The sequence below is a fragment of the Passer domesticus genome, chromosome 22 (assembly GCF_036417665.1).
Source record: "Passer domesticus isolate bPasDom1 chromosome 22, bPasDom1.hap1, whole genome shotgun sequence".
NCBI classification, from domain to species: Eukaryota; Metazoa; Chordata; class Aves; order Passeriformes; family Passeridae; genus Passer; species Passer domesticus.
This window is the reverse complement of record NC_087495.1, coordinates 3393260-3411562: the sequence shown is the minus strand read 5'-3', so window position 1 is coordinate 3411562 and position 18303 is coordinate 3393260. Positions and strand designations below refer to the sequence as shown.

Here is an 18303-nt window from a genome sequence, read left to right as displayed (position 1 = left end):
AACGCGATTGTGAGGAACATCCCCCTCCTGGATCCCCCTCCTGGATCCCCCTCTGCTGACAAAGGAGAGCGTTTTGCCTCAGCCCAGGTCTCCTGTGGCAGGGGAAGGAGAGCTGAGCAATTCCGTGCATGGAGCCAGTGCTCACTCGCATTGCTGCTTCCTGGCACTGCTGGGCATGGGGATCATGTGCAGTGAGCCCTCATCCACCAGGATCCTATCCAGGTGCACCACCCCACAGGAGAGGGACAGGTGGCTCTGGGACAGTGGGCAGAAGCGTCCCCTTTCACCCTGCTGGGCTTCCATTCCTGAAATTAATTTCTTGTGCTTCCTGAAGTCCCTTGTGTTTCATTTTTGGACAGCCCAGAGCTGTTCAAGGGGAAAATGAATGAGAACCCGGCAAGAAGAGCACAGCTTGAGTGGAAGCTGTGGGATTATTTGCACATTTCCTTTAGGAGAGGGGCTGAGAGTGGGTCTGCACAGCAGCCCAGAAGTGCCAGTGTAGCTGGTGGGTCCATGCTCTTGCTCAGGAGCTGGTGGTTTACCTTGAAATGTCTTGGTTTTGTAAATACAAGTATGTTCCTATTTGTGAATCAGTCAGGGATGCAGAAACACACATCCCTGAAATGAGTGTTAGGATGGAAAGTTTCATCTCCCCTTTTGTTGGTGATTAAGGGGAGGACTGGTGAAATTAGACAGCTGCATAAATACTTCTCTGTGTGAGAGGATGAATGAGAATAAATAGAGAAGAAAGAAGAGGAAAAATACAAAATGAGAGGCTATTTAAAGAAAAAAAATTGGATTTAGTTCAGAATAGGGTTTTATCACTTCCTTACACATGCATTACAGTTTTCTCTGTGTGGTACAGAGCTATTCTGGCATGTAACTCTGAGGTGTAAAATATGTCAGCATTGAACTTTGATGTTTGTCTGTGTTTGTGTTTAAACATCATGTTGAGATTTACACATTCTGGGAGTCAGAGCAAACAAGTTGATTGACCTTTGGACCCAAGAAATTTGCTGAAGGTGTATTTATATTATCTGTTGGAATACCAGGCTTCATTATTTATTTATTTAGAGTGGCTGGTTGCTATGCTGAGCGCTGGCATTAAAGTGCTACCATTTCTACAGCACATTTAAGAGCTGTTTTGCTGCAGTTGAGCTGGGAGCTGAACAATGGCCCTGAGGAGCCAGGGGACAGGGGCCAAAAGGAGACTGGGCTGTTTTGAGAGAGAGCTGAGAATGGAATTACTGTAAACAGACACAGACTGTATTCTATCTGTATGTCCTATCTACAAAATCTCTACATATTGTGTAAGGAAAAAATACAGAATACATGAGAATAATTATTGGGAATCTTTGTACTTGTCTCATACCATGTTCTGAAATGCTGTGTGTTGCTAGTTATTGGTTAGAACTTTGGGGTGTTTTGCCTTTTGGGATGTTTTCATGTGCGTCATCAAGGTGTTTGTCTTTGCATTGAGTCAATTTGAATTAGATTTTCTTTTCAGTTACAGCATGGTGTCCAGTCAGTCACATATGGCACTCAGCAAGTTCTGATCCCCCTGGCAGTGGCACTGCCTGCCAGCCTGTGGTGAGAACAGCAAAGTTGGCTTCATCTCCTTAGTAGTTTTAATGCTAATTTTACCTCCATGTGGTAGTTTCCATTCCCTTTGCTATGAGATTTCATTTCTTTCCTGCTTCTGTGCTCAACCCTAAATTTGTGGATTTTGTGCAGTCGCCATGTACCATGCACACCCTTCTGCTTGGCACTCCTCTTCAATTTTACGCTTTGCATTTGACAATCAAAAAGAAATGAAAAAGCCTTGGAGTGTCTGGCAAGTCATCTTTTGATAAGGCTTGTGAAAACTGACTGGTTTTCTCTTTTTACACTGTTAACTAGCATACAGCAATACGCAAAGCTTGAATTATTGATCATAATTAATAACTTCGAACAGATTCTGACTATCAGGTGGTGTAGCCACCATATTCCAAGTTTAGAAAAAGACTTCCAGCAAAGGCGTGGAAGTCTGGGGCCAAGCCCAGCTTGCCATGGAGGTGGTTGGCAGCAGTGCCACGGGCTCAGGCTCTGGTGGAGGGTGTGCAGTGTGTCCTGACCAAGTGCTCCCAGCGCCTGCGCACACAGACATAGTGGCGGGGTTTTGGAGGTAGGCGGCGATATATAACCATATTTTTGAGATTAGAATCTTCAGAAAGATAAGTTAGTTGGGACTGTGAGGCTATGAAACTCCTCTGGTAATTAGACTGGATGGGATTTCATCTTACGCTCAGTTTCAGAGGCTGGTTTTGTTGCTCACGAGTGAGATGTATCGGAGCCGTTTTCAAGCAAGGTGGCAAATGTTGTATTTCACAAGATTATGAATTGTCACATCTGCAACTCCTCTACTGTAAAATTTGATCTTGCGTTTCAAGCTATGAAGATGACAAGAAATAAATCCCAAAATTGTTTATGCAAATGGAAATACAATGTCTTGTGCTTGATTGATGAGCATGGAGACTAAAATTCTCCATCTAATGGAATGGAAGTCTCTTGGGCATGATCTTGTAAATCCATCCTGATTTCCATTCTTTACCCCTATTGCTCCGCCATTGTGCCTCAAATGTGACTTAGATAAATGTCTGGGAGACATTTCCTTCTCAAGTGATGTTTCTTTTCTCAAAGTTGTTTGTTGGCCTCCCCAAAGAAATAGCCAATAAGGGCACAAAGCAGTGCCAGTTCTATTTGCAATTTCAGAAGTGTATGTTCTGGGGTTTTTTTTCAATTAAGACTGCCAGCAATTTTTAGGCAATGAGAGACTTTAATCATCAGATGATTCCTGTTCAAGTGTACCCGGAGAGGCCAAAGGATCCATACTCAGTTTGTAATTTCAAGTAGTTGTCAAGAACTACTTGGTCCTGGGAGGCACTGTGTACTGAAATGCTTCCTGGAGCACTTCTGGAAAAAGCCAAGAGCATGTAAATGAGCTGTATGCAGGGATGAAGTGGTTACAGATGATCCAGGACATGTTAGTGTTATTATGAGGGATGAACAGCACTGACTTTTCTCCGGAAGTGCTCAAGTGTTGTAATCCAACTTCCCAGAGATGTGTCCAGATGCATAAGTGCCGGCTGAGAAGCTACTCTGCTGTGGCTGAACCGCTGGAGAAATTAACTTTCTGCTTTCTGTCCCTTCTTGGCTGCTTGCAAAAGTCAAAATCCTCACTGTTGCTTGCTTTAACTCTTGAGAATTTGACTGTACCTTGAAAGTATTTGGTCCATGAAGCACCACCTCTGCCTCAGTCTCACACAGTGGTAGCTCTGTCAAGGCTGTTGATACTCTGGTGAGCCAAAATGGCAGAGAATGTCTGTGTTAATGAAATGGGAGAAGGAGAGACTTTTATGAGTTTATGATTTAATGCCTATGAAATAAAAATCCACTTCCAAAGCCTAATGGTGTTTTGCAAAGGCTGTACTGTATAATCCAGTTAATATTGGAAAGACTGGCCCCTTTGAACAGTATTTCTTGTGTTGGAGAGCAGCCCTCTGCAGATGTGAGCAGTCAGGGGGTGTCGGGGCTGAATGGGTTCATTCACTGCTCAGTAGAGTGGGAAACTGTGCCTGGTTTCCTCAAGGCCATTTGCTTTTCCTACAGAAGTTTCATTATAGTGCCTTTGCCAGGAAGTTGTCAGCCCTGGTTTTGATAGTCTCTAGTGAAGAAGTTTTGATTCCTATGTCTTCTGTATGTCTTGATTTTTGTTAGATTTTCTTATAGAAATCTTTGATCTCTAAAATTTTTTTCTTCTCATTTTAATTTACTTTGTTCACAGATTGTCTAATTTGAGGTGTGATTGAACAGGAAAGGGATATTTGATTCTTAGGCATTCTGCATTGCTCAACAAAACCTAATAAAAGTAACTGAAAAAGATGTTAATAATAGGACTGAAACAGATTCCCCAGCTCTAGTAAGTAATTTAGTATTCTTGTTTATCTGACAGTGACCTTGGAAGTGTTTCTTGGGCCTTTCCAGAAAAACCCAGCAGCCCTGAAATATCAATTGTTCTTTCCATCAGTATTTTTCAAAGTCAGACCTCAGTGTCAGCATTTTGGAGGATTTTTTGTTGTTTGGTTGTGCTGTCCTCTTTCAGTTCAGTGACAGTTGGGATGGGAAGAAGTTGAGGGAGGAGGCAGCACCAAGAAAGAGATGGATGAGAGCTGTGCAAGCACACACTGCTGCTGGATCCTGGAGTTTCCCTCAGCGTTTCACTTTCTCCAACAGAACTGAAAACCTCAGAGGAATTACAAGTGCTTGAAGGCCTTGAATAATTGGAGGGATTTAGCTGAGTAAGATTTGAGGCTATTTTGTGTTTCGGCTGAGAGTATTGGTGAGAGGTTATGTAAAAAAATGGTGTATCAGGTCATAGAATTTAGCTTTGTACTCCCAGTAATGGAAAATTTGGCAAGTTTTGAGATGAGTTTATCAATGGCACATTCCTCCCACACAAATTGCATCTGTAGGTGTATGAATATTTCACTTTGGTTTTTATGAATCACATTGACTTATTAGTTCAGAGATTTCACAGAATACTCTTGAGTTGGAAGAGACCCCACAAGGATTATCAAGTCCAGCTCTTAAGTGAATGGCCCATGTATTATTGTCCTCATTTGTATGAATTTGTATATACCTTCAAAAAGCTTCTTTATAACACATACCAATGCTGTATGATCAAGGATTACCTGCTCTGTGACTAGAGCTGGATATTAAATTAATACCAATCTCCTGACATGAGGGCAAAGGCCACTGCTGCTGTTTCAGAGCTGTGACTTATTCTGAGGTGCAGGACAAAAGCTATGAGTGTCTCCCATGGATTCAGTAAGAGTTCTTATTCCAAAATGTCTTAAAATATTGGTCAACATTCTCAAACATTCATCTCTGGTTGCACTTTCAGAGCCTGTAGAAGAGTCTTGCTAAACTGCAGTGGGGAGTATCTCTTGCCTGGCATCAAGTTCCTGGTGCATTGGAATGAGAATACACCCCAGGCACCATCCAGATGTGCTGTAGTGCTCCAGACCTGGAAGCCTTTCTTTTGTAATGTCAGAGGTTTATAATTCCTGACTGTGTGCTGGGGCAGTGGGAAGGGATGGGAAGGCATGAGATCCCTGCAGGAACCGTAGGAAACCTTCTGCTTCTGTCAGCTTTGAAATCCCATGTGCTGGGCCAGTTGTCAAGGAGACACTTTTGTTCTGCAAGTAATAACTGATTTCTGACACATTCGTTCCTTCTCAGCTCAGAACATGACTAGACCTGATCTGGCCACCCAGAGAATATTAGTCCTGATAGAAGGAAAAGAGCTGGTTTGAAATGGCACGCTTTCAGAGCTGAGAGGACCTGATTTTTCTCAGAAACTGATTAATCACCATGTACTTGTTTTTAACAGGCATCATGACTTAACATAATGAAATTAGAAAGCCTTTAAAATTAGGTTTATAAAAGAAATGGGCACAGTTCTGATGTACATTACCCAGTGCAATGTGCCAGTGTGGTGCACTACATTTAAGGTGGCCTGGTTTCAAAAGACTCAGTGTAATATTTATATATATCTATTTAGATTTCAGTGCTAAGAAACTGTTGCCAGGTGAGCATCTGTCCCCATTCTGAATGCTTTTCCTGCCCTGTGGTGGTACCACAATTAACTGCAGCCCATGTGTCTAATGGATTTCTGTGCAGTCAGTTTGAAATGCAAAAAAGTGACCATTTGGAAAAGGCAATCTGACATTGTGTGAAAAGGATAATGTAATCTAAAAGGAAAATGCACATTTTCTATGCTGTAGATACCTTAGTGTAATGAGCATATTTACCTGTAGTGCAAATATGAGGTTGTAAGTGATTAATCTCTCCTGTTGTGTGTGTGGTTGGAAAGAAACCACCATAGGAATGCAGCAGCTTCAGGGATATGTTAAATGATGGTTACTTTAATCTTCCTTAAATTTAAGCACTTAATCTTACAGTGAACCAGTAGAGCATGTCACAACTTATCAGCAGCCAGAAGTACATGAGAAGAGCTGGGGAGTGAATGTTTTTCCATGTCATGTGAAATAATACATTAATTTGAAACTTTTGGTAAAGTATGAGAGCATAGATCTGATGGGCTTTATGGTCTCCAGAAAGGCTTTATTCCTCCAAAGATTACATCCTGACAGCAGCTTTATTTAATGGCTTCCTGTTGGCAGCTCCCTACTTTGTTGATTGGATTTAAGGATGGGCAGAAGAGCCCTTGTTTGGAGTCCCAGGCTGCCGTGGCATGAAGCCTGTGCTGGGTGCTGGTGCCAAGGCCAGCAGTTGGAATAAATGCTGAATAAGTGTCTCTGCCTGGCAGGCACTGCCAGAATTTATCAGCTCTCAGATCTTTGGTGTCTGTGAAGCAGCTTGGGCTGGAGCTGTTTTAACTTATAATTTGGAACATACCTGTCTTCTGTTGCTGGGTATGTTGTAAGGAGAATAAATCATGTTAACAAGAAGTGGTACTTGCAGAGTTACAGTCTTGTCATCTCCCATCAAGACACAGTGATGTAATGAGAAAACACTGTCCCAATTGAGACCATGCTGTGTTGGCACACCAAGATCCAGCACTTTTTAACATGCTGAAGGTCTGGCACCAAGGCAGTTAAATGAGGCTTCCCACTAAATACAAGGACTGTGCCAATGCTGTAAAAAATCTTAAAGTTTCAAAGATGAGGTTATATATTAATGTCACTGCAGTGCCTCAAAAACTGACTTCACACCAAAGATTCTTTAGCATAAAGATGCTAAATGTGCTCTGTAAGAACAACAGCAAAAGATGATGCTGACCTCAGAGTTGGCAGGGATAAAATAAATAAATGTGACAGTGGAGATAAAAACCAAAAGGTGACAATGAGTACCAACACAGAACTCTCTGCTGATGAAAGCCAGACTGCAGCACCACTTGTTGAGCCAGTTTAAAGTTTTGGAAGAGGCATCACAGCAATGGAAGTTTTAAGGTGGGGGTTTGAAAAGTAGCAATAGTTTTGAAGAATGTTTAGAGAGGTGCAGGAAGTGTGGTAGAAAACAGACAGGTTGTTTTAAAAGTTAATGCTGGGAGGTGAAGGCTGCAGTAGACCTAATGCTAAATGAAGGGTGAAGGGAGTATGGGTAAAGTGAAAGTGAATACCTTGAAAGTGAAAACAGAGGCTCACATCTGGCAAGCTGGAGGAGGAGGCAGTGAAATTCAAAATGAGCTGACCTGGTCAAGCAGTAGAGGAGGTGCTTGATCTTGACTGGGGGGTTGGACCAGAGGACATCCAGAAGTCCAGAGCCTCAGCCATAGTCTGATTCCAGGATTCTCAGTCTCATTTGGACCACAGGAAGGAGAAAGGTTGATATTCTGAACTTCAGGGCTGTCAGGAAGGTTTTGGGCCATGATGTTTCAGGCCACTTATCTGAAGTAATTCATCCCTATTTTGTTTGTGTGGTTTCATCATCTGCAGTGACTTGTAAAAGTGCTGCTGAGTATTTATGTTGCATTTATGTCATGGCTCTGGCACAGGCTAGAAAAAGTCCCAGACTTGTAGATCTGTTTCCATCTGAAGCACTGTAGGTAGTTTTTATGTGTTATAAAAGAATCAAACATGCTGTTGAGCTAATGTCTGATTTAATTAGCCAGGCACAGCAATTTGCTTTAAGAGTGACCATAATTCATGCATACAGTCCTAAGCATTTTAAAGGAATCAAATATTTTATTATTCTTAAGGCTGCTGTGGAAACCTGCTTTATTAGAGTGATACTATAGTAAAATTACAAAGGAGGAACTTAGAAAACTCTGAATACATTCTGAGTTCCATTTCTCAAATACATCAGCAATATTCAAAGTCAGCATATCAAGAACTATCTGGTTTTACATCAAACTGCCAGAGCAAATATCAGGAACTTGGCCTGACAGTAACCTCAGAGGAATGAAAGTATCACGGCAAGTAAAAAAACCCAAAAAACCCTGAAGAATTAGGACAAATAGATGATAATTATGAAGTTCCCAGAAGAAGCTGGTTAATTCAGTCTGCAAGAGTGATGGGGACAAGAAAAAAGTAACAGTTCTCTTGATTACCTGCCCATAAAATTGGACAAGGGTCTAGAAGTTTGGTGTCTTTCCCTCTGAGCAGTTTGAAAATGTCAGCTAATGATTATTGAGTATTTAAGTATTGAGTGTAAGTTTGCATATTTGTTTTAAAATTCAATAACAAATACTAGTTAGTGTTCAGTTTTCACTTTGATTCCTGTCCCAAACTGAAGACACAAATCTAACACAATTACTGTTTCAAGGTTTTCTGCAGGAACGGGAGACTGAAAAGAAAAACTCCTCAAGACAGAGAGCAACAGCCTCAGAGCTGACCAACAAGAAAGAATAAGCTCTGGCCTTTTTAAACGTGTGCTTATCAGGAATATAAAGCAGAAATTATTAGAGATTTTTTTAGCTGGGCCCAGACTCTGTTCTTCAAAGCATCCTGTCAACATCCTGAAGAGTCGAACAAGTCAGACCCAGGCACTGCCAGATCCATGGGCTGATAACACTGACGCCAGGAGAAAAGGGTCAAATACGTGTTGTTTGACCTTTATCCCAGTGGGGATTAAATTGATTCTAATTAATAGACTTGGGAATAGATGGGTACCTTGGCAGAGTTTGTAATTAATTTAAATTGTTCATCCCATTAGTTTAGCCATAAACTATGCATAATTACAATGGGATTTTGTGGACAGCTGCCCTTATGTTGCCACCTTCTTAATTACAATTTACTGACTGCAGTGCTGCAGAGCTTATTTGTTTTGGTTAACATAGGGATTTCTCTTACACTGCCTGAGTAAATGTGTCAGTGCTCTCTGTTTATGGCAATAAAATCATGTTTGAAAGCACAAATGCAGCTCTGCTGAATCAGTTGTGCTTTAGGTGTGTGCCTGTGAGGTAAACCTGGCTCTCAGTGTGTAACCAGTGACAGTTGTACCTCTGTACACTTAACCAACATAAAATTATACATATTTTGAGGTGGTAAAATGATGCCTGGAAAGACTATGTCTGTGGTTATCCTGTAGTCTGACACAGTTTTAGCTACAGATTAGAAAGAGTCAGTATAAAGGTGGGGTAGCAGTTGGTGTGACTTGGCTAATAATGTATTTCTTCCCTTATCTCAGTGAAAGAGCCAAGAAGAATAGGTGCAGATGGAGTTTTCTCTCAGTCATCTTCCCTTCTCTTGAGCAGTAGAGGTGTATCCATGGGTACTCTTCATCATTTTGGTAGGTCCTCTTTCCCAGTAAATCCTGGAATAGAATCCTGCTGTCTGAACTCCTGTGAGTGCTGGCCTCTAGCAGAAAGTCAGACTTCAGGCACTGAAGATCTCACTTCAGTGTTTCTTAGAATCTTCACTAAGAGCAAATGTCTCCTTTATGGCCAGGCCTATATTTAGAAGACAGAAATCACCATTAAAAAACAATAATCTTTTATGTGCTAATAACTGGGGTTTGTTCTATTTGCCTTTTGAATCACCAGGTACACCCAAGATTTTCTTTGTGTCTGAAGAGCTGACAAACTTGCACCATTTTACCTAAAAACAGAAATTCTTAGGTAATCTTTTCACTGGACCTCAAAAAAATCTCAAATATACCAAGCCTACATTATGGGAGTGAAGAGTGTTGCTGTAAAGACACACTGAGCAGTTTGTGTTCCCATGCTCTTCAAGAGAATGGATCAGCAATAGCAGTGGGCAGCCAGATATTTTCTACATGAACATTAAATTAGTGCTTGTCTTCGATCTGTCATTGCAGCCTCCTTGCTGGCAGCAAACACAGACAGCTTGTCTCTGATCAGCACTTCCCTGGGCAAAGCTTGGTGGAGAGGGAATGGAAAATCCTGACACCCCCTTTCAGCAGCTTGGTTTGATGTTGAGTACAACCTCAAATTCCCTGTACCCAACTCCTAAAAAAACCTTCCCAGTGAGGACAAACTCAAGGAGACAAGGTCATGCTTCCAAGTGGGACATTAAAAGCATCCAGCTGGGACAAGTGCTTCTTTCCCAAATGGGAACAGTTCAGGGCTGGCTCTGGCCGCAGTGAGCTGTCAGGAATTATGTCAGAATATTTCCGAGGCCCCTGGGAAATGCAGGAGTCCTGCCTTGCTGAATTGAGCCATTTGATTTTGGGTTTGGGATGTGCTGGTTGTGCAATGCTATAGCTTTCTGCTGCTTGTGACTGGATTGTGATCAGGCCCCTTAGGGACCACTGTTTATATTTGATGTGCTTATGGAAGTAGCTTTGTCTCTTCAAAAGCAAAGTCTTCAGCCATCAAAAGGGGCTCCAGGGTTTATTTCCCTGGATGATGGTGTGCAACTGTGGCAGATTGTTCTGTGACACCTTTCCTGATGAAAGGGGTGGGGGTGTGTATGCACACATGTGTGGGAAAGGGATCTGGCACTTTGTGTGTCCCTCAGAGCCAGAGTTCAGCAGTGGGTCAGCCAGCTCCTCCTGACATCACTGCACTTGTTTACAGCTCTCACTGAGCTTTCCTGATGCCTCTGACCGCTGACACTGTCCCAGCATTTGTGCAAAACCAGAAATTTACAAGAGCATCTTACATTTATAAAGGGATTTTAGTTTCGCTTCCTCACTGACTTCAAAGGGACAATAGAGATAGAAGATTCTCAACCACTGAAAATAAATTATGTTTATAAAATAAATCATATAAAATTATAAAGTACACATTTTCAGGTTGTTGTTGAAATTGTAAACACACTAAATAATCAGAATGCTGGTTATAGACTGAAAAAAGATCCATCTCAGAGGGAGCTGATATTCTTGGGATGAAGTTAGAATGGTTTCTTTAGCCACTGGAATCAGTAAAAACAGTTAAAACCCTTTTGGTTTGCATTTGAGTCTCAGATTTAGGCCAAGTAGTGTTGTTTGTTTCAGAATCCAGGTTTCTAAGTGCAGTTCCAGCACTGACAATCCATCACTGCTGCACGTGGGGATTGCTGTCCCTCAGGCCAGCACTTCGCCTGGGTTTGTCACTTACATTTCAGTGGAAGCAAAAAGTGGATGTGAGTCAACCAAAAATAGGCCTGTTTTTTTAGGGCTAAATTTCACACACTTTCTTGGAGCAGTTTGCAGATCCCCAATGCTCTGAAGCTGCTGGCAGGGAGGGAACCCTTCAGGCAAAGAGCTGGGCTTGTGACTACCTCTGAACACACTGAGAATTACTGTGCCTCAATATTCTATTTCTGCCCCTCAGTTAAATCTCAGTTACTGACCAGGTTACTTTGTATAGTTTATTTTATTGGAAAGTCAGCTTTGTCTCGTTCTGTGATAACTTCATTGACTTTGTGTTCACATTGATGTGAATTAACTTCATTTTGCATTGCAGTGGCCTGAAAAGCAGGGAGTCACATCCAAAAGATGGTAACTTCAGGCAGCTGTAAGTTAGGAGTATGCTAAAGCTGGATTTGTGACTGCCTGACCAGCACCTCTTGTTTAACAACTACCATTGTGGCAAAATCTGAATTTGAATTGCTTTGATCATTTCTGGGAAAAAGTAACGAACATGTATATAACTTTTTGGTTTTACATATAGATATCATTTTATTTGACAGAGCTGTGCTGTTTTTCACATTTTTTGAAAGCAAGGTAGCTACTTCATCTTAACAGTGTATTGAAAAAAATTGTATGATCAGTGAAAAATCCTTTTTAAGCCAGCCTGTACCCCTGGGTGGGGGATGTGCTCTGGGAGCTTACAGTCCTCCGATTCCCATCCTCCTTCTTTGACTTAATAGACTGAGAGAGTTAAATATGTCCTGAAAACTGCCATTTGTACAACTCATGAATAGATTTTAGAGATTCTGCTCTGTTGCATAGCAACAGCCACCATTAAAAAATAACATTTTGAAAAGCACATGAAAAGATAGGCAACCAGTTAAGCATTTCAATATTGAAGCTTTCTTCTAAGAACTGTCCTTTATTTCTTCAACTAAAATTCTTGTTAAAAAAGGCACCTTTTGACAGCTTTTATATGGTTTGAAAATGGTAGCAGTTCTCTTTTTCTAGAGGCAGAGAAAGGCTTGTAGGGGAGCTTGTCTGGAGCAGTTGCTGGCATTCAGTTTATACACAAATTTAAGGCAGGCTATTTTAACTCCAATACTTCTCCAGTAACCTCACGGGAGAAGTTATTTTTTCAGTCAAGAGCTGCATCCTATTATGCACATGGATGATCTGGAGCATATTTTAGCCCTTTCTGGAGGGCAGTTTGTAATGACAGCATTGGGAACATTATTCACCCTTAGGTTTCTATGGCTATTTTTGTTGCAAACCTTCTCCCAGCTTAACAAATTTAAACCCTTCCCTAGTTTTTCTTTTCAGTGATGTTTTGAGTATAGCATCAAATTGATAAATCTATTTTTTTTATTTTTATAGAGCTTGTAGAGAATTTTTTATATATTTCCCAGAATAAGTGAAGTGCTGCTGAATTGCTCATCATGATTTAGCTTGGAGCAAAAGTGAAGGTGTTCTGAATTAAAGCTGACAATTCTTTAAACTGGTAATGCATCATAAGTAATGTTTTTATAAGCCATGCAGGGTCCAGCCTAGGAGTCAGTGCTGTCCCTGGGGGATGCAGTGCCCAGCCCTCTACACTGGAAGTTAAAACCACTCAGCATTTCAAGGTTAGGCTGCTCTGCTCCAGCATTCATTTCAGAAATAGAAAGGCAGACTCTACAGAAGAATCCACTTCGACTGGAACCCAGTTTGTAGCTCTTTAATTCTTCTTTTACATACATTTGTATTGTCAGGTTTTTCCATTTTGTTAGTTAAGAAGTAGCAGACTTTTCATTTAATTGTTGAAGAGGCAATTTGTGGGCAGTTTTGCCCGGTCAGGTGAAACAATACTGTATTGGAGCCACTTTCTAATCCCACATGTCCTTTTCTCCTAACATTACCTTGTAATCTAACTTCTGGATTTTTTTAGCTTACCAAGAACAGTTACTGTTCAGTGTAGACAAAACTTTGCATTGTAGTAAGTATCTAACTCTCTAACATGAACATTTAACCTGCCACAGGTTCTTTCCCCTGATAGTTATGTGCTGTAAGTAAAAATAATAATGCAGCATTTGGAAGAAAAATGTGCACACAGCTAAACTTCAGTGACACTGAAATGTCCTGTCAGACCATCATAGTAATTTCTTTTTCCCCTTTGAAATGTTATTTACTGACTTTTTATCCCTTCATCTTGTCTGCTGGGCTCGCAGGACAAAAGGGCTTTCTGCACCTGCATATTTCCCCTCCCCACAATTTCCTGAGATCTGTGGACATTTTTATAGGAATCTGGATTATAGGGCTGCCATGCCAAGCAGACGGAGGCGGCAGCAGCACACTAGTTATTTTTGCAGGGTGGAGTATTATATTCCTATTGGTGGATGTCTCCAAAGCCTTACCTCAAATACAGAACTTTCTAACCCCTCTCCCCACCCCCAGATTCGCCACTTATTCCTGTGCTGCAGCCAGAGAATCTTCCTGCAGTGTTATAAATGAGAAGGTTGACTAGGCCAATATTTAAGCAGCAATCAATTTATTAATTAATTTGGTAAAGTATGAGCAATACAGTACTGGGTACCGTGGGGGAAATTTTCCCTCCAACTGCACGCCAATAGTTGGGGCTTACAGGTATTTATAGGGGTACTCATAAGCTTTCTCAGCAATTTCTATTCTAAATTTTTACGTCACAATTCTATACACTATTGTGATTTAGTTTTTCTCAGGATGTATCCCAGAAAGGAGTATCCCCAGATGGAGGGGTCCAACTTCCAAAAGAAGAAAGAAGTCTCCCAGCTGGTGAGGTCCAGATTCCAGATGTGGGTCCACCTTTTAATTGCAGGGACTATAAATCTCATAACAGTGATGTCCAGCTTCCCTTGGTGGAAAGTATCAATCCTTGAGTTGATGTTCATCTTCCTTTCTCAAGCTGCTTTTCAATGTTTTGTTAAGGCGTCAAGATAAGCATGTTTCCTTTTTATATATTCTAAAGCTATAGTTTCAAAGATCCTTACTACAAGCAATATTCTAAAATTATACTTCAAAAGGTTATTATTGCAAAACCCTTTAAGGCTTAGCTACAAGCAGAAAGTTCCTGTCATTTAATTCAAATGCTCCTAAATCAACTTAAGACTTACAAAGGTTAATTGCGAACAAAGGATAGGTTCAGAGGCCTTCTTCCATGCTTTATTTCCTCAGTTATTTATTAGGATTGTCTTTATAACTGCCCCGTGGTTTCCACACCTATCCCAGTCACAAACACACTCGTTGCCTGTGTGTACCTGGCATGGAACACAGTGTGGATTTCACAGCAGGATTTTCCCTTGTGTGCCCGGGGTCCCTGCAGCAGCAGCCTGCTCTCACCCATCGGCTGCCAGGTTATTCACCTTTAGCAGTCTGTCCCTTTTTCACCCCACAGATGCTTCCAGGGACCTTCCAGGGTGACAGCTTGTGGCCACTTGGTGCACTCGGTTTGACCCTGTCCCGGCGTTAATGGAATTGTAAAGGCTGACTCCTGCCTGACCTCCCCTGGCAAACAACCCTCACCCTCTCACCCTTGCCCTTCCTCCCCTGCTCCCCTCCCAAGGCAGTCTGCAGAGCAGCTCCTGCTGCAGACGAAAGCAATTGGGGGGAAAAAAAAACCAAGTCAGCATGGGGCCACCTGTCCTTACATAGTCCTGGCTGTGAGAACAGTGGGCATTTGTTCGCTTCTTCAGAGGGAGCTGGTCTGCAATGCCTGTGTGCACACGGAAAATCACACATTTTCTTTCCAAGGAAGGCCTCTGCTGAGCAGCAGGCAGGTGTTGACGTACTCCTCTGTGATTTTTTTTTGGGTGCTGTTTGGTTTTTTTAAGAGGGAAAAAGGGATGATTGGGGTACATCTGGAATTGACTGTTGTTTAGGTGAATAATGTTAATCCCATTGAGTGCTAAGTCAACTTATGAACTAATAAAAGTTCTGACTCCAGACTAAAATGATTGGAATTCACTCCTTCAGTCGCTTTCTGAAGTCTCTTTAGCCCTAACTTTTAATCTCATTACTATATGTTACTCCTGGACTTAAACCAGTTTATAATAAAGTCTGTGGTTTGTGTTTACCAGGGTGGCAGGATTAAATTTAAATTCAATTCGTACAGGCTTTACAACTGCTAAATAGTAATCTTGAAAAACTTGCATGTAAAATAGATACAGAGGCTTACTCTCTTGATTCTCCACGTTAACATGCAACTTTTCTCATACCGGTCCTTTGCAGCTTTGATATTCACTGTGGGAACTGAGAGAAATTCTCCACTGGCCTGTTTTGTTTGCTTACCTTTACAGAAGTGTCACTAAGGGGCTGGGTTAAGTATTTTGACCTACTTCAGGCATCACAGGGCTCTTTTTTTTTCCTTTCTAAAGCAAAGATTGGCTTTTCACACTGCAGGACCACACCTTTCCCTCTTCCAGTAAGCAGCCTTGAGCTGCCTCTCCCATGGAGGGCTCCTGAAAGAACTTGTCTGCCTTTGCCTGGGGCCAAGACAGGGGAAGGGCTGGAGGAGAAAATCTCCTACATTGACAGGCAGAGGACGTGGAGCTTTGGAGGCTGTGGGATTTAGCTTCCCTTTCTCACGATATGCAAAACTCTGCCAGGATTATGGGACACACTGGAATGCAGGCTGTGTGAGTTAGGACTACCAGGCGTTGTGAATATAGGGGGATAAGGCTGGCATACTTCAGTGGATTATCTGCACTTTGTACTTCCTAAAAGTATGCAGGAACTCTGAGTGTTGGGCGCAGAAAGGCTTTCTGTGTTTGAACAAAGGTCTGTGCAATTACAGATACCAGCTCGCACAGAGCAACTTTTGTTCCCCTGGACTAGGAAGGAGGTTGAAAGGGGGAATGAAATGTGTTGACCTACCAACTACTTCCTATCTCTGCTGATCTGGGGCTGCGAGTTGTGCTTGATTTGTGGAGGCAGCAATAATGAGATCAGGCAGGAAGGGCAGTTGTGTCTCTCTGCGACACTTTAATCTTTCAGTGTCTTCAGATTGTATCAGAGAATTGCTTCAAGAATCGTAAAATAGAGAAACTTTCAGAATGGAAGTGATATCTGCTAATCACAACCCACCTTGTGCTGTAACAGACCAAGAGTGACAGTTCTTTTACTCAATTACAACCCAATAGTGGCAATTGTGGTGGGACACCTTTCCAGTACTGCTCCAGCTCACTGGAGGCAGAAATTCTAGCACAGCGGGTTTGCTGAAGATACAGTGCCAAAATAATTGACAGTGTGAAAGGGCAGCATTCCTTTGCTGCCGTTCTTGAATTGTGCTAGCAGTAAAATCGGACTGAACAAGTTAACTAGCCTTGTAAATGATGTAAAGTTAGCTCTGACCTTGTGTCCTGCACTGGTCATAGCCTTCAGTCTCGGGAAGCATTGATCACATGTTTATATTGTGGTTGATGGCAGCTTCAGTCTAGACCAGTTTATATGAACTATGGCTTTATCTGATTTTGCGGTGGTCAGATGCATAACTCTTCTGGTATTATGGTGAAAGTCAGGCTTTGGCCCTGCAGTCAGGACTGGGGTTTTTGGCACAAAGCCAGTGCAGGTCTCTGTTGGACAGCTTTGCCTTAGTCCAACAGCAGCAAAACCCTTCCCTCTGTCTCCCCTCTGACCTCGGGACAGGCCTCATTAGCAGATTAAATCCAGAGTTAAAGGATCCAGAGTTAATCCGCTGGGAGCAGAGGATGCAGTGCCTGCCCCTCCAGCTGAAAGGATTTTCATAAGGTCAGATAAGGAGTTCTGTGACTCCAGATCGACAGATAGGGTTTGTTTTGCAAAAATCCATTAATAAATCCTGGGAAAATCTGCACTGAGTGTGATGTCACAGCCCTTGCCTACTTTGAAGTTCATCAAGGGGAGGAGGGCATGTAGAGTTCCTCCATCATCATAAATCTCTTCTTCCCTGTGTCCAGTGGCGGGATCCTGCCCTGCTGCTCCGGCAGCCTGGAGTGTCAGGATGGCTTTCCCATTCCACCTGCCTCCCTGGCTGCTGCCAGCCCGGGGTCACACCGAGGTAAGCACAGGCAGGAAGCCTTGGAGCAGGATTATCCACCTCCCCGGGCACCTGCCCTGGCCAATTTTCTGGTCAGTAACTCTGTGAGAGGAGAGCGTGTCTGGTGCAGCAGGAACAGGCAGGGGAGGATCACGAGAGATGAAGAGGAGGAAGAAATAAGGGCTGGATTCTTTCCAGGATGGAAAACTAACTGTCCAAGAATTTGTCCAAAATGCAAATTAAATATTCCTCTGTCCACCACTAAGTTATGGTGAATGGGTGGCTGTGCAGCATCCTGACAGGCTGGGAAATCATGAACACAGTGCCTCTCCTTTTTCCTTCTCATTTTCCTCTGTCCAGACAGGAACTTCTGTGTCTGTTGGAGTCATTCTCAGCTTCCATTTGGGACACACTTATTGCCAATTCAGACTTGCACTTAGAAAGGAAAGAGGAGACAGACCAGACTCTGAGCCCCCTGTCTACATTTGAAAAACTGTGCTTCCTAATAAAATGGACCATTTCTGAAACCACAGCTCTGGACTGTGCATGAATGCAGAGCCCTCGAATCCAGGCTGGGGCGGGGTGAAGTGGTGCCTTTCTTGATGTTTACTGAGCAGAGAATAATATTCCTTTATCCCAAGGGAAGTGAAGAGCCAGTGTTTGGGAAACTGGAGCTCACAGGGCAGCAGCACACAACCCCAGGCCACAGTGTCTGATCAGGTCAACAGGGAGCAGAAGGGTTTGTTCAGGAGCACTGGATGATCACCACTAATGGCACATTTTGCAGAAGAGGCTGAATGCAGGAGCACAGAGAGCTGAGGAGTTTGTAGCTAATCTCAGGAGGCAGTAGGAGAGAAAGGACCCAGAAAACATCAGAAAGATCAGAAAATTGCTGTATTGCCTGTGCAGAAAGACTGCAAACCAAGCCCTTGCTAAAGATGTTCAGCAGCAACAGAAGCCTCAACTGTGAGACAAATGCAGCAATTCCAGACTTGTCTCGCTGTAAGATCTGATGTCCTGGGAGGCTGGGGGGAAGCCTGTGCCAATTCAGTCTGGCCAGATGTAAGAGAGAAATTTAAAGTCTCATATGATCTCATAGGAGCAGTCAAGCTTGAATTTGGACCAAAAGCACATTATACTGAGTTCTGAGTTTTATCCATCTGTAAAAAGTAGCAGAAATGACGGCAGGAGCCCTC

The 18303-nt window shown here is 42.5% G+C and overlaps 1 protein-coding gene across 1 annotated transcript in view; it reads left to right on the top strand.

Annotated features, from left to right (window-relative positions):
* DHRS3 (dehydrogenase/reductase 3) overlaps window positions 1–18303 on the top strand; it is a 35312-nt gene that overhangs the window by 1221 nt on the left and 15788 nt on the right. The gene's annotated exons all lie outside the window — the stretch shown is intronic.